This window comes from Sprattus sprattus (genome assembly GCF_963457725.1).
Source record: "Sprattus sprattus genome assembly, chromosome: 1".
NCBI classification, from domain to species: Eukaryota; Metazoa; Chordata; class Actinopteri; order Clupeiformes; family Clupeidae; genus Sprattus; species Sprattus sprattus.
The window spans coordinates 13,081,858-13,090,005 of record NC_137920.1 but is presented as its reverse complement, the minus strand read 5'-3'; positions in this window follow the sequence as shown (position 1 = coordinate 13,090,005).

The following is an 8,148-nucleotide window of genomic DNA, read 5'->3' as shown; positions in this document are numbered from 1 at the left end:
GCTGAAGAAAATCTTACCCTCTACATTGAGCAGACTGATAGGCCGGAATTGGCTGATATCCATGGACTCCTTCTCTTTCGGAATCAGAACTCCTACTGCCCTGCTCCTTGCTTTAGGCACGATTCCCTTCTCCCAGGCCACTATCATTAGTCTCCACAGAAGCCGAAGAACATCTGGAGCATTCTTATAGACTCGGTACGGAACTCCATTTGGCCCTGGGGCTGATGAAGCTCTCGTCCGCTTCACTGCATGTTCCACCTCATTCCATTTGGGAGGTTTGATGTCCATTTCATGTTCAGGTTCTTCGATTGGTGGAATGTCCAATGGAATAGCTGACTGCTCGTGCCTCTGGTCATCTGCATACATTGTTTCCAAGTAGGTTTCCAACTCCTGCCTTGATTTTTTCAGGTTTCCTCCCTTCTCTTTGGTGAATAATGTTTTCACGAACTTGAAGGGGTCCATGAAGAACCGTGCTCTTGCGCATTCTTTCTTTTTTCGAGATTTCCGTTCTCGGCTCGTCTCAGAGTGGTGAGTCGGCTTCTGATGTTTCCCTGCAGGATGTTGATGCCCTCCTTCTCGGCATCAGAAGCCTTCCTCCACTGCTTCTTGAGTTGCCTACCCTCCCGAATGAGTTGATTGATCTACTGTTGTCGTCTGGACTTGTTCTCTAGTGCTGGTTGCTTAGCTTGCTTGGTCCTTACTCCATACAGTTCTGCTCCATATGAGTAGACGACATTTTGTCAAGCTTTCTTTCAACTGTGCCACTCATGCTTTGTAGGACACTGGTCAGATCCCTGTTTATCGTCTCCCATTGTTTCTTCTCCGAGGCTCCAGGCCATTTCACCTGGGGTCTGTTTCCACTGATCTTCCTCTCGATTGCTGGTTTCGGCTAGATGGGCTCAATACATTCCTCTGCCTCCGGCACTGTGCTTGAGTTTCCTTCTTCATGGGGGCTGATGTCCTGCGAACTGTGGTGAGGTTCCAGTCGCTGAACTTCATTCGACTGAATTGATTGACTTCTCAAGAAGTACGAATCAATGTGAGGTCCCTGTTGTCCCTCCTTCAAGCACTTCTTTCTTCCTTGATGTATTTTCAGGCCCTTTGCAGATGTTACGTTCCTCCTGTCAGCTGTCTTTCCAGCAGCCCTATGGTCTTTCCCATGTTGTCAGCCATTCTATTCAGGGCAGTCACTGGATGACTCCAGAGTGAATGATTTCGAAAACACAGGACATGATTTTAATTCCAAAGTGCCTTCGTACTCTGCAAGGCAGGGGCGTCCTACTCCCTGAGCCAGGCTTGCACTTGACCACATACCTTAGCATTGAAAGACTTGCGCATCGTGATGTTGAGACAGCTGGACAGACACTTCACAGGGGTTGTCAAGCGGGGTCCCACTTTCACCAACGTTTTGCTGATTTAACCCAACAACGTCTCCAGAAGGCTCAGCAGTGCATACTGACATCCCAGAAGCACCCCCCTCTGCATCTGCCCAGCCTACTTATTTCGAAGACCAGCTAGGGTCTTTCCTTTTCAGCCAATGCCACTGGCTACTCTGCTCTGCCAGCCTGGACAGCTCCTTGATGGCCTGGCGTAAGATGTGTCCACTGATGCCCAGGTCCTTCATCAGCCGCACAGTTGATGTTGCCACAAACTATATACTAGGGCTGCTTGATTATGGCAAAATGGCTGCTTGTTAGTGTCGACATGAACATGATCTTAATAGAATATGAAAGGGGTGCACTGGATTTATAAAAAACGAGAGCATCATTGTGACATGTAATGCAGCAAAATACTCCATTGCTGTTTTGGTAATTGTTGGAAAGCAAAATCATAATTTTGATTTGAAATTGCTTAAGTGCCCAGCCCTAGTTTAAGTCCAATACACTGTGGATCTTAAAGTTGTCTTCCGACATCAGCCAGCACTGTTTGCACCACTTTTGACCCCTCTTACTTTTATCTCACTAGTCCACCCATCAGAATGCTTGATTTAGAGAGCTGATAGTAAGCATGTTTGGCTTGGTAGCTGGCCGTGGGTCTGAGATGCCTATGGATTGAGGTGGATTTATTTATTGTGCAAAAACTTTAGGACATCACTATGAATGTCATCACTCTCACGTTATCTCAGCAGATGGCACGAGAGCTATGTCTGCTGAGATTACGTGATAGTGATGACATTTTTTTGTGATGTCCTAAGTTTTTGCACTATAAATAAATTCCTGTTAACTTTATCTTCTTCTTTACTTATGTTATGATATGTTGCAGGAAAAAATATTGAATTGTGAATCGTAACATGTTATTCCCACCCCTACCATATGTACAAACACACACACACACACACAAACTCAGACACTGATGCACTCCTACAAACACACACAAAGACACACACACACACACACACACACACACACACACACACACACACACACACACACACACACACACACACACACACACACACACACACACGCACACACAGACACACACTACACAAACACACACATGCCCACTTACAAACACACACAAACGATTTTGAAAGAGAATTAGTCAGATAAGACAACTGGATAACTTAGAAATGTTTGTATTTGTGTGTGATTGTATGAGAGAGAGAGAGAGAGAGAGAGAGAGAGAGATAGCTGCAGATTAATCTATTGCACTGTCATTGTCATAGAGAGAGAGTTATTCTTCCTTGGTGTATATTGTTTTTTTACCATTAAGTGTAAACACATTCATTCATTCTTCAGATGAATAAGTCTATGTTCATTGGTTTCATGTCTCTCCTTGTGTTTGTAGACGACACACACACAGACCTCCATCTCCAGTGCCCAGCTGCGTTTCCATGAAGAGTGACTGGTCCCTGCCTGACCCTCTTAACTTCAGAAGTGAACCAGTTCCATCAGCTCTAAAGTGAGTATTTTTCATACAAGTTATTCAGATATGCCAGTGTTGTCATATGCAATTCTACACTGACAGACATACAAACACACACACTCTCTCTCTCTCTCTCTCTCTCTCTCTCTCTCTCACACACACACACACACACACACACACACACACACACACACACACACACACACACACACAAACGATTATGAAAAAGGATTAGTCAGATAAGATAACTGGATAACTTAGAAATGTGTCTGTGTTTGGGTGTGAGTGTATGAGAGAGGGAGAGAGAGAGAGAGAAAGATATATTCTGCCTTTGTATATATATTGTTTCATACCATTAAGTGTGACACGTTAATTCATTCCACAGATAAATTAGTCTACGTTGATTGGTTTCATGTCTCTCTTTGTGTTTGTTGACAACATACACTAATGGTAATTCGTTTTATACCATATATATTGGAGACTAGTCCTGGATTTAATCAATCATGATCCAGGTTTATTCTTGAACAATGACGGCCTCTCAGCGCTTTACCTTCAGCATATCTAAATTTTCATTCAAAGACTGTCTGTTAAATACACTAAGTGTATGGGTGTTACCTTCTATTCAAATAGGCCATGCCTACTGACTCTTTGTCTTGACCTGGGGGGGAGGGAAGGTGCAAGTCTCTCACCTCCGTCCTCAGGTCAACCCAAAGTACCTTTACCCAGGAATGCTTACATGCTAGTGAAATACCAATAAAAGTGACATTTATAACTAGGTATAAGAACATTTACTTATTGACTATGGCATATCCTTATTAACTATGAATCTCAAATGACCGGTCCCTTCAACACACAGACCTCCATCTACAGTGCCCAGCTGTGTGTCCATGAAGAGTGACTGGTCCCTGCCTGACCCTCTTAACTTCAGCAGTGAACCAGTTCCTTCAGTTCTAAAGTGAGTAGTTTTCATATAACTTATTCAGATATGTGACCAGGCATGGCTTAACCAGCCACAAGTCGTTTTGAGACATTTTAAGTTATTCACAGATTCTGAAAGTGTAAGTGTAAAGCTATCCAATGATGTCTCACTCATGTAAATCTGGTAATATTTGTATAAATTGTGATCATTTGAATGTATACACCTCTAAGATTGTCTGAATCACCTCACCTGGGACAAAGGGAAGACAGTTGTGCTCATTTGCATCTCATTGGGATTAGCCCTCCTCACAGATGTCACACTGACATCTGGTATCTGTAGCCCTTCCCCCTAGGTGTCACTGAAGACTAATAATTTTATCATAGCCCGACCTATTATCCCGCAAGCGCTGGTACACGTTACTTAATATTGATTTCGGTGTCAACCAGGATCCCGGATTTCAGAAAACTTAAGTCCAAAGTTCAAAGTTCAAAGTACTTTATTTGTCATTGCCACAAAGACAACGAGACAGTAGAGGCAACCAGACTTCTTACACAGCTAAATAATAATAAATAACAATTAATAAATAGATTCATAAATATCATACATAAAATAATAATAATAAAAATAATAAATGCAATATATTTCCATATCTCCATATTTCCATATTAAGGTGCATCAAGTGTTAGAGTGCACAGTCCAAGGGGGGAGGGGCGGGCTGGGCCGGGGGGAGATGAAGGGGGGTGGGGGGGTGGGGTGGGTAAGCTGTTGAGGAGCCTTATTGCACAGGGATAGAAGCTCTTTGCCATCCTGGAGGTGCGTGCCTTTTTTGATCTGAACCTTTTCCCTGATGGGAGTAACAGGAACAGATGATGGGCAGGATGAGAAGGGTCTGTGAGGATGCGTTTAGAGCGCTGCAGGCAACGGGAGGAGGAGATGGACAAGATGTCGGGCAGCTCTACTCCAATGATCCTTCCCGCTGTTTTAATCAGCCTCTGGATGGCTGCCTGCTCCGCCTTTGTACAGCTGTAGGACCATACATTCAGGCAGTATGTAAGCACACTCTCTATAGCGCAGCGGTAGAAATTGTACAGCAGCCTCTGAGGAAGGTGTTCTTTCCTCAACTTCCGGAGGTAAAAGAGGCGTTGCTGGGCCTTCCCTAAAACGGAAGCTGTGTTTTTGACCCAGGACAACTCCTCCGTCAGTGTCAGACCCAGAAACTTTAGAGAGGTGACACGCTCAACCTCTTCACCGTTGATGTAGAGTGGGAGATGGTGATTATGCTGGGAAGACTTCCGGAAGTCAATGATCATCTCTTTTGTTTTCTTAATGTTGAGACTGAGGTTGTGCTCAGAACACCAGTCCCTGCCCAAAAGGGGTATTTAAATTAGCTTTGTAGCAAAAATGGCACATATACAGCGTATTGAAGTGTATAAGATAGTGTTGTAATACTGCGTGTACAAACCAGCCTGATACAAATAGTAGAATTTTGATTTTGCGACGTTCGGTGTAAATTCTTTATTTCCAACGGCATTTTAAATCAATGCGGGATAATAGGTCGTCGTCAACTTTGTTGCCATTTTGCGACTGTACAAAACAAATTGGAAAATACTGTAAGAACAGTCCTGCTGAGAGTCAAACAAGACTTCATACATTGTCTACACACCTGTCACTTCTGAAATATGTTATTTTTGTTTGTAATACATCGAATGTGATAATGAGGTACGTTAGCCTATGCAGCGTCTTAACTGAAGCTCAACTCAACTATACAGCTAGCTTGCCGCTAACACTAACTGAAAACACATTGGGACACAGTGGCTAGGTAGCTAGCTGCTAATAAGTAACATATAAGTAACACATCAGCAGTAATGAATCAAGTGTACTGGTATTAAATGAACTACTAAATGTACTACTAACATGCCATTCTCAAATTAAAGCCAGTGACATGATGGTTAACGATTAACAAGTTAACGATGGATACCGACAGTTAGCAAACCTAGCTAGGTAGCATTACCATTGGATTTGAATGGCTGTTATGCTAGCTCTGGCTATCCAGACAAAAGAGCCTTGTTTCTGGACACGTTTCACTTGACGAGCGGGGGCAATACAGTCATCTGGAAAGTTTAAAATGATACTCAACGAAGGGAAATCCACTGTATGGAGATATTTTTGCTAAGTAGACAATGCAGATTGTAATTAGGCTGGTGGATAAGTCCAATGTAAGAAGTGTGAAGTTTTAATGAAATATGATGCAACTCTGATGATGACACTCTCGTTCTCCACAACATGGATAAACCTCGCTGGTTGGATGTATCATGTAGATAGTTTTCAGAACGAACGTCTGAGTGCAGAAAGATCTTCAATGGTAAGACTTGTCTGTTGAGCCTATGGTGTCTCATAAAACGTGAGTTTTATTAAAGCATAGCGTGTGTAATGTGTAGCTATTTCATTCCGTTTGTTAACCTTTCCTGCAGTCTGTCTCTGAAGGTAGAGATTGCAGGGGAGTAAAATGCTCCCGAAGTAGATTACATGTTTTTAACTTCGGATAAGAGTAGTGGAGTATGATGCTGTATAAGTAGCCATGTGTATCGCTTGTAATGTGCAGCTGATTGGTCGAAAAAAATAACAAACGCGATTCTGCAGTTCATATGGAAATTAGGTAACACTCCCTCAAGCGCGACGAGAGCGAAGCTGAATTTATCCAAACTGTACCAACTTCAACGACTAAATGTATACTTTTAAGGTAACCAATACTGTTATCTGAAACATGGAGTGGCTTCTTCATGACTTCAACTTGCACATTCTGCAAAAAAACGAAAATCACTAATTTTGAAAAAAAAAACTTCAATTGTGTTTTACTCGAAATCGTCTCGGCCGACTTGTTCGTCACATTTCTTGAGCGGGCCATTAAAGACCCACCAGAGAGTCGTCTTTACTGCGTATGGCCCGTCATCTTGGCTGTGGATTATCTTCCACGGCTCCATCGCAGAGTGAGTGTTCATTCCAATTAATATCTCAACATCTGCATCGATCTGTGGTATCCGTACTTCTTTATGCAGATACGGCCATCCCAAGTCCTTCTCATCAGGAACATTGTCTTTCGTTACAGGTATGTCTGTGTGGGTGTAGACGTCTGGCAGGCTTATGTACTTGTTCTCTGTCAGACCGCACACTTCCAGATCTGAGAGCACGTAGCAGGACACAGGTTTCTCCTGGCCCATAGTACGGAGTAGCACTTGAGTCTTCTTACCATGGACGCCAAGCTGTCTCATCAACCTTTCAGAGCGAAACTTAGCAGAACCATGAACACATACGTCTCTATTGTCCTGTTGCTCCTCTTGGATTTGATACGCAGGGGCACGATAGACAGGATGCAATTATTGCCTCCGGCCCCGCTGACTACCGTGACTTCACTCTTAGCTGGCGCATCTTTTTGTTGAGCTGAGTGTCCGCTGGCAGAGCTTTGTCCTTTCTCAGGCTTGACGTTCTCTTGGTCTGTGTTCTCGTCCCTTTTGCTGTGAAGCAGGCTTGGGTGATCTTGCTGCAGATTTCACAAGTGGCTCTCTTTTTACAGCCTTTTGCCTTGCCCTTGGGTCAGACACCCGAAACAAAGTCCTTTACCTTTAATTAACTTGATTCTCTACTCAATGCAGTGGCTAAAAGTCCCTTCTTGATGTCAGTACATATTTCTTAACATAATTATTAATTTAACCACTCTAGGACAGAAAGAAAGAGTCTACTGTGTAATGTGTTTCAACAACGGTAGAATAACAGTGTGTTCGCACCATCTTTACTGAAATTCTGAAACAATGAAACATCTGACAGTTTGTATAACAAATCTAACAGTTGATACATAAATGTGCGAGCTTACTATGTTACAGCTCATTTATTCTAAGTTATGTAATGTATGTTAACTAAACATATTCTAAACTGAAATGCAAGCTAAAAATACAATTATGCAATCACTATAATGAACAATCACTAAATATGAATCTAAATACTATAATATCTAAATCTGAATTACAATATGCAAAATTACACTAACAGTACCTATCAAAATATAAGGGGTTTCTTCTTGTACCTGAATCATACAAGCGTAACTGCTTGTGCCCTAATGCCCATGCCCCTCAATGCTTAAAAATGTGTTTTTTCCTGGTAGACCTTCAGTTATTCAGGGGTAGGGTACCGTGACTGTCCTGGTGCCTGAAGGTCACACTAATTAGTGAAAACTGACATATTTTTAAACAATTCACCATCTATGTATTTCTCAAAGTAGTGAAATGTATCCCAGTAGGCTTTTATATTGGCATCCTCATGCTTGTAATAATGAATTTCCTCCACCATGGGTAATAATCTTAGGAACT